Source organism: Hyla sarda, unplaced genomic scaffold, assembly GCF_029499605.1.
Source record: "Hyla sarda isolate aHylSar1 unplaced genomic scaffold, aHylSar1.hap1 scaffold_752, whole genome shotgun sequence".
Lineage (NCBI taxonomy): Eukaryota > Metazoa > Chordata > Amphibia > Anura > Hylidae > Hyla > Hyla sarda.
In genome coordinates, this window is record NW_026610776.1 from 162,882 (window position 1) to 172,155 (window position 9,274).

Here is a 9,274-nt window from a genome sequence, read left to right on the forward strand (position 1 = left end):
CTGCCAGACAATTTTCCATGCACACTCTGGGCTGGGGGGCAGTCAACCACCAGTACACACAGCAGAACCTAAACCCATACCATTATTGCTAAGCAGCAAGACAGGGGCCCATTGCACTCCCACGGGGCCTTTTTAAATGCAATCCATAACCCGGATTTGCCAGGAACCCTTCTTACTCCTCCTACTTGCATGTGACACTGGGCTTAGGATCTGCATAGGAAACACACACACAAGCACACACCTACCTTTGTTGCCTGCAGATGCCTCCTTGGCTGTCCCCAAACGGTATCAAACCAACACCCACGGGAAGCTGTAAGCATAGAGGACATGCCTGCACCCCATTGGACTTACCTGTGTGGGTTAAATCCGGGTTATTTGACAACCTATGGCGGTGATGGTTCTGCTCAGGCAGAGCAGTGCTGATGCTCCTCATAAAGCTGTCGCTGCTGTGAAGGTTCTAGGTGACATCACAAATCCCTATGGTTACATACACAACAAAGCTGGGTTGTTGTTGTTTACACTCTGCAAGGCCTGTGGAAGTGAGTGACATCATAGCACTGTAGTTCTGAGGGTTCAAGATGGATGCAACAATCTCCTGTTGCTTCTATGAAGGCCGTAATAGACGACATCACCAAACAGCTCCATAGTCACATACACAGCAAAGGAGAGATGTTGTTTACACCTAGTGATGTCAGTGGTATTGAGTGACATCACAGCACAGTGCTAAGGCTCCTGGGCCTGGACACAGCAGCGGCTGCAATATCTCAACGGAGAATACGTTTATATCTATGTGTGTGTGTGCGCATATATATATATATATATATATATATATATATATATATATATGTATATATATATATATATTTCTCCGCCGAAATCACTTTTAAACCCATTTCCACCTTTTTTTCCCTTCTCTTCCTCTTACTTTTTTTTCACGTTTTTTTACGTTTTTCTCCTTTTCGCCTCTTTTCTGGGCGTATTATTCTTCTTTTTCTTCTTTTTTTTCGTCTAATGCATACCCCATCAGTGCAGCAATGCTTATTCAATACCGCCAGCAGATGGAGACACTGGGGGATAATTTTCTAAGGATTTATACTGATTTTTCCTGTCTGAATTTGTCGCACAGAAAGTTGCAGGCCAAATATGTGTGACATTTCTGCGACTTTAGCTTCTAGAGCATTTTTACAACATTATACATAGGTGCTGAATACATAAAAAGCGACTGTTCAGCGACAGACAAGTCGCATCGGCTGAAAGTAGGCCAGAATGTCAGTCCATGTTGGAGCAGGTTTAGATACAGTCTAAAGCATAGATCTCAAAGTCTGTGCACAGAATTTAGCAAGGGCCTCGCACCTTCTGATGCATCAGGTAGGTGCACAATAGCATAGCCTAACCCTCTGTACTTTGGTCTATATTGATGCGGGACATAGACAGCCAGCTGATGACCAATCCATTAGTGCAATGGATGGCTGGAAGCATTTGTCTTTGCCTTTGCAATACCACAGAAGCAATGCATGGTCAATGTACAGCAATGACACACCTGTGTGAACAGCCAGGAGACCCCCCCCCCCCCCCATGTTATGTTACATAGTTACATAGTTAGTACGGTCGAAAAAAGACATATGTCCATCACGTTCAACCAGGGAATTAAGGGGTAGGGGTGTGGCGCGATATTGGGGAAGGGATGAGATTTTATATTTCTTCATAAGCATTAATCTTATTTTGTCAATTAGGAACATTCAGCACCCACCCGCTATCAAGGCAGCTGCCTATCATGTCATGCCCTACCTGCACAGGTGTGCTGGCTACTCAAATGATCCAATTAAGGAGGCCATTTAGTCAGCAGCAGCAGAAGTCCTGTGCCTGGACGCTCCAACAGGGGCCAGACACAAGCAGAAGCAGAAGCAGCAGAAGCACCACCTTTTGTTTTTTGGCTGCAGCAGCAGCAAGGCCCACAGGGCTGGCTAGCTGGCTAGCCAGCAAGCAGGTAGCAATGAAAGTAGGAATCTTTCTTTTTAACCCTGTAAGGGGGTGGTGCACTGTACCCGAAGATACTGCCATATCGGGTCAATGCATAGGGCGACGGAAGCAAGCTTCGAAATCGGCCCCCGTTCTCAAAAATCCATTTAATATATGGTCCCCAGATAGGGGACGTATCAGATATTAAACTGATAAGAACAGATACTACACTTGATCTTAGCCAAAAGGCCGAGAAGCGATAACCGTGAAAGGGGCGGGCCCAACAAGGTCCCCTTCATGGGCACTATCACTGCTTGCTGTCAGGGAGGCTGCCAGACAATTTTCCATGCACACTCTGGGCTGGGGGGCAGTCAACCACCAGTACACACAGCAGAACCTAAACCCATACCATTATTGCTAAGCAGCAAGACAGGGGCCCATTGCACTCCCACGGGGCCTTTTTAAATGCAATCCATAACCCGGATTTGCCAGGAACCCTTCTTACTCCTCCTACTTGCATGTGACACTGGGCTTAGGATCTGCATAGGAAACACACACACAAGCACACACCTACCTTTGTTGCCTGCAGATGCCTCCTTGGCTGTCCCCAAACGGTATCAAACCAACACCCACGGGAAGCTGTAAGCATAGAGGACATGCCTGCACCCCATTGGACTTACCTGTGTGGGTTAAATCCGGGTTATTTGACAACCTATGGCGGTGATGGTTCTGCTCAGGCAGAGCAGTGCTGATGCTCCTCATAAAGCTGTCGCTGCTGTGAAGGTTCTAGGTGACATCACAAATCCCTATGGTTACATACACAACAAAGCTGGGTTGTTGTTGTTTACACTCTGCAAGGCCTGTGGAAGTGAGTGACATCATAGCACTGTAGTTCTGAGGGTTCAAGATGGATGCAACAATCTCCTGTTGCTTCTATGAAGGCCGTAATAGACGACATCACCAAACAGCTCCATAGTCACATACACAGCAAAGGAGAGATGTTGTTTACACCTAGTGATGTCAGTGGTATTGAGTGACATCACAGCACAGTGCTAAGGCTCCTGGGCCTGGACACAGCAGCGGCTGCAATATCTCAACGGAGAATACGTTTATATCTATGTGTGTGTGTGCGCATATATATATATATATATATATATATATATATATATATATATATATATATATGTATATATATATATATATTTCTCCGCCGAAATCACTTTTAAACCCATTTCCACCTTTTTTTCCCTTCTCTTCCTCTTACTTTTTTTTCACGTTTTTTTACGTTTTTCTCCTTTTCGCCTCTTTTCTGGGCGTATTATTCTTCTTTTTCTTCTTTTTTTTCGTCTAATGCATACCCCATCAGTGCAGCAATGCTTATTCAATACCGCCAGCAGATGGAGACACTGGGGGATAATTTTCTAAGGATTTATACTGATTTTTCCTGTCTGAATTTGTCGCACAGAAAGTTGCAGGCCAAATATGTGTGACATTTCTGCGACTTTAGCTTCTAGAGCATTTTTACAACATTATACATAGGTGCTGAATACATAAAAAGCGACTGTTCAGCGACAGACAAGTCGCATCGGCTGAAAGTAGGCCAGAATGTCAGTCCATGTTGGAGCAGGTTTAGATACAGTCTAAAGCATAGATCTCAAAGTCTGTGCACAGAATTTAGCAAGGGCCTCGCACCTTCTGATGCATCAGGTAGGTGCACAATAGCATAGCCTAACCCTCTGTACTTTGGTCTATATTGATGCGGGACATAGACAGCCAGCTGATGACCAATCCATTAGTGCAATGGATGGCTGGAAGCATTTGTCTTTGCCTTTGCAATACCACAGAAGCAATGCATGGTCAATGTACAGCAATGACACACCTGTGTGAACAGCCAGGAGACCCCCCCCCCCCCCCATGTTATGTTACATAGTTACATAGTTAGTACGGTCGAAAAAAGACATATGTCCATCACGTTCAACCAGGGAATTAAGGGGTAGGGGTGTGGCGCGATATTGGGGAAGGGATGAGATTTTATATTTCTTCATAAGCATTAATCTTATTTTGTCAATTAGGAACATTCAGCACCCACCCGCTATCAAGGCAGCTGCCTATCATGTCATGCCCTACCTGCACAGGTGTGCTGGCTACTCAAATGATCCAATTAAGGAGGCCATTTAGTCAGCAGCAGCAGAAGTCCTGTGCCTGGACGCTCCAACAGGGGCCAGACACAAGCAGAAGCAGAAGCAGCAGAAGCACCACCTTTTGTTTTTTGGCTGCAGCAGCAGCAAGGCCCACAGGGCTGGCTAGCTGGCTAGCCAGCAAGCAGGTAGCAATGAAAGTAGGAATCTTTCTTTTTAACCCTGTAAGGGGGTGGTGCACTGTACCCGAAGATACTGCCATATCGGGTCAATGCATAGGGCGACGGAAGCAAGCTTCGAAATCGGCCCCCGTTCTCAAAAATCCATTTAATATATGGTCCCCAGATAGGGGACGTATCAGATATTAAACTGATAAGAACAGATTTTTTTTTTTTTTTTTTTTTTTTTTTTTTAATAAACCTTCAGGTTTAGACTAAACACCACTTAGATAACGCGTCATTTTTGACTCATGGTGAAGTCTAACTCATCATTAGGTCATTCTTTATTTGTTCAAAGCAAATTCAAAACAAATTCAAATACCATCACCATTACACCCTTACAACATGTCTCCACTTCAAAAATTTCCATATCCCCTCTGCATCTATTTCACCTAATTTCTTTTTATCATGTAAATAAACGGTGTACAACCTATCCAGAATCATTCTTAAACTTCCTTCCACAGTCACATCTTTTCTCTTAAACACATATAAATTTCTAACATCCCACAAGACTTCCTTCACAATCGCCAACAACACAAACAACACTCTTTCATTCTTTCTTCCAATCATACTAAGACCAAACATCACAACCTCATATGACAACCTATTTATCCCAGTCAACTCCTTACACAACGGACCTATCCCTCTCCATACATTCTGAGCCATGTCACAATTCCAAATCACATGCATCACACTTTCAACCCCACTACAATCTTCCCTCGGACATATTTCACTCCTTCCAATACCTCTATTCCTTTGGAACTCTCTTACTGGTAAGGCTCCATGCAAACACTGCCATCCTATCTCTCTCTGTCTATTTGATATTCCATCTGTCATTAAACTCTTCCACACCTTAGACACATCCTGGCCTCTTACCATATTAATCGGACACTCCACCTCACTTGCGGCGACATACCCAAACACATTCTTCTTACTTTCAAACAACTCCTTTCTCACACCAATCAACCTATAACTCTCCAAAAACTTTTCCACATACAAATACCAACTCGGGCACACAAAAGCATAAGGCACTCTCAAATCTCTCTCCAGCCAACCTAATTTGCATAACACACGCCCACCTAAATATCTCAACATACATGCAAAATTCTTTTCTCCTCTCATCATCCTTCTAACCGCAAACACCACATTCACCCCCAAATACACATCTAGATTTGGAAATCCCATTCCACCCTTACTACCATCCTTCATCACAACTTCTCTCCTCACTCTTTCCACTTTTGTACCCCAAAAAAACACAAACAAAATTCTTTTTAACTTCCTTAAAACCATATAACTTGGCGGAAACACTATTGCCACATACAATAAAATAGGCAATATTACACTTTTCACAACCAGCACTTTCCCAACCATAGACAAATCTCTCAACCTCCAAAGACTCAATTTTTTGGACACTCTCTTCTCTACATCATCCCAACTTTCTCTCCCATCCAATCTTTCATCCATTTTAACACCTAAAACCTGAATACCACCTTCAATATTCTTCATACCCACATCCTCACTTCCTTGCATACTACCAAAACATTTATACTCACTTTTGTCCCAATTCACCTTAAACCCAGACGCTCCACAAAACAATCCAACTAGTAACTTTGCCCTTCTCATAACAGCCACAGACTCTCCCAAAATACACACATCATCCATGTAGGCCAAAACTTTGACTTCTCTCCCACCACTCCCTGGAATTTTTAACCCTCTAACACACTTATCCCGCCGCAACATCTCTAATAATGGCTCCATAGCACATATAAAAGCCATAGGGGACAACGGACAACCCTGCCTTACACCAGAACATACTTTCACCTTCTCAGACATCCAACCATTTATCAAAACCTTACTATATACTCCATCATACAGCATCCTTACAACATTTACAAAATCACCCGGGAATCCCATTCTCACTAATACTCTAAACAAAAACCTATGTGACAGACGATCAAACGCCTTTTCAAAATCTATCGACATCACTCTAACCTCCTGTTTCCTACTCATACTATCCCATAACAAATCTCTCAACAAACACAAATTTTCATTTATTCTTCTCCCAGGCACTCCACACACTTGTTCTTCTCCAATCACCTGCTCAACCACATCTCTCATCCTATTTGTAATTATTTTAGCAAACACCTTATAATCTACATTCAACAAAGTTATCGGCCTCCAATTCCTCACATCATTCACATCACCTTTCTTATAAATCAACACAACCACTCCACTCTTCATACTTTCCACCATTCTCTCATTCCTCCACATATACCTATACACTTCCACCAAATCATCCTTCACAACATCCCAAATCCAAGCATAAAATTCAACAGGCAACCCATCCTCTCCAGGCGTTTTATTTCTTGACATACTATCCACAGTCCTCTTCACTTCCTCCTCTCCAATCTCTCTCATCAGAGTCCCATATTCACTACCATCCACCCTCTTATCAAGCACTCTCAACACTTCATCCTGCAAGTCCTCTTCACAATCTTTTACCGCATACAACTCTTCATAAAAATTTTTAACCACTCCCAATACAGCTTTACCTTTAACCAGACAGCCATCATCATCATACACTCTTACCATATCCTCTCTCTTCCCAATAGCTTTTTTAAAGAAATATCTCGAACATTTCTCATCTTTCTCTAACTTATCAAGTTTTGCTTGATACATCAACTCTTTACCTTTCTCATTCAACCAATTTTTTAGATCACTCTTCACAACCTCAATCTGCTCACCCACACTCCAGCCATACTTCTTTAACTTATTGAGAAACACCAATCTTTTATTCAGCCATTCATACTTCTTCTTCCTCCCAGCATTCCGCTTATATCCCTCTCTTTTAAAGAAAACTTTTGTTTGACCCTTAACCCATTCCCACCAACACAATATATCAGGAAAATCATTCTTTTTCTTACACCAACCCCTATACTTATTAACATATCTATCATACACTCCTTCCACTTCCAACAATTTAACATTTAATTTCCATACACCCCTCCCACTCACACAATCTGCATCCAATACTAACTCACAACACACATACTCATGATCTGAATATCCTACTTTTTCTTGCATATAATTCTTACATAACACACCCTTAGACACAAAACACATATCAAGTCTGGAACTATGACTTCCACTATCAGAATAATATGTATCTAACAAAGGACACACTCCACACGCTTCAGCCACATCCTTTAACTTAAAGTCACACACCATACTTTTAAGAATATTCCCAGATACATCCACATTCCCCTTAATTTCACAGTTGAAATCCCCCACCCACACCAAAGGTATTTTACCCGGCAGAAACCTCTTAATTACCTCCAACAACCCCACCCGCTCCTCCCTCCTTACCGGCGCATACACATTTATCAACCTAAATTTAACCCCCTGCACCTTAACCTCCACCATGATACACCTCCCCTCCTCTATTACCGCATAACTACAAACTTCAAACTTAAAGCTCTTAAAAAGCACCCCTACCCCATCATTCCTATTATGCCCAGACACCGACCAAACAGCAGGACCATAAGCCCATTCTCCCTTCCCCGGAATATCATTTAGCCCACATTCCTGCAAACAAATAATGTCCGCTTTTTTCCCTGCCAAGTCCTCCAAAATTACTGTCCTTCTGACTTTACTTCTAAAGACTCTAACGTTTATAGAACCGACTAAAAAAGACATACCACCATCTTAACAACCCTAAGGAAGAATTTGACAGAAAAGAAGAAAGTTATTTAGGTAGCTTTCCTCAGCGGTGTGGGAGAAGCTTCTCCCGCAGAGCACGCATCCATGTCGCTCTCAGATAGCGGTTGATACCGATTGTCCGTAGCCACCAGCGTCGACTCCATCTGTCCACCAGAAAGCTTCCTGGCCGTCTTCTTGGGGGGACGAAAAAGATCAAAGTCATCCTCTCTCTCTCTATGTCTCTCCTCACGGTCTTCACCCTCAGAAGAAGACCACTCTTCAATTTGCGGCGACTCCTCAGCCGGGGGACTGGGAGCATCCTCAATCTCCCCTTCTTCCACTTGCACCGCCATTTGCTCCTCCTCCACCACCACTTGCTCCTCCACCACCTTCACTTGCTCCTCTACCACCACAGGACTCTGTACCTCTCCAATAATAACGCTCTCTCTTGCAGGAACCACTGCAGCCGCAGCTGCAGCTGCCCTCCTCCTCTCCACCATTTCCTCTTCCATTCTCCTCTCCTCCTCCCTCCTCTTCAACACTGGACAGTTCTTGTACACATGGCCAGCTTCCCCACATAGGTCACAGGTCCTCGGGTGTGGACATGCACCCGCCTCATGCCCCGGTTGCTTACAGTTCCTGCATTTCTTACTGCCAGGGCAGGCCTCCTTCACATGTCCAAACAATAGACAATTTCTACAGAAAGATGGCTGTCCGTAGTAATAGAGATAACCTCTGAAACCAGCAATGGTAAAGTTCGCCGGAGGGTGCTTAACGCCTCCAATGCAATCTCCATCAAGCCGCAACTTCACAAAGAACTTATACGTGCCATTAAATACACCAATGCTGCTTGTCTGCTTAGTACCACCAGCAATAGACTCACAATAGATGCTCAAGAAGTTCTTAATCATAGAGACATCAACAAACGGATTGTACATGTGGATAAACAAAGTCTTTGTCCCCATTTCAAAAAGGGGATAAAAGGACACATCCCGCAAAACCTCACTTCCACTGTTCCGTTTTAAGCACTCATAAAAGTTCTGGCAGTCAGCATCATATAAGAAGGACACGTCATAAATACCTTGGCGCTTGTTCTCCTGGACACAAAAGAGGTCGCTCAAGGAAAATCCTGCCAGTCGCTCCACAATGGTATGGCCGATGTATTCAATGCTGTTTCTTAGACGATCCGTGGTTAGCACCTTGATGCGTACGGTCTTCTCCACTGCAGACATGTTGGATCCAGCCATCTTTCCAAATCTG

At 43.5% G+C, this 9,274-nt stretch overlaps 2 non-coding genes across 2 annotated transcripts; both read right to left on the reverse strand.

The window, feature by feature from the left end:
• Positions 1 to 2,029: 2,029 nt before the first annotated feature.
• LOC130345531 (U2 spliceosomal RNA) lies at positions 2,030 to 2,220 on the reverse strand. The gene has a single exon (XR_008884243.1). It is a non-coding gene; the product is annotated as a U2 spliceosomal RNA (small nuclear RNA).
• A 2,107-nt stretch (positions 2,221 to 4,327) lies between these two features.
• Positions 4,328 to 4,520, reverse strand: LOC130345488 (U2 spliceosomal RNA). The gene has a single exon (XR_008884203.1). It is a non-coding gene; the product is annotated as a U2 spliceosomal RNA (small nuclear RNA).
• Between the last annotated feature and the right edge of the window lie 4,754 nt (positions 4,521 to 9,274).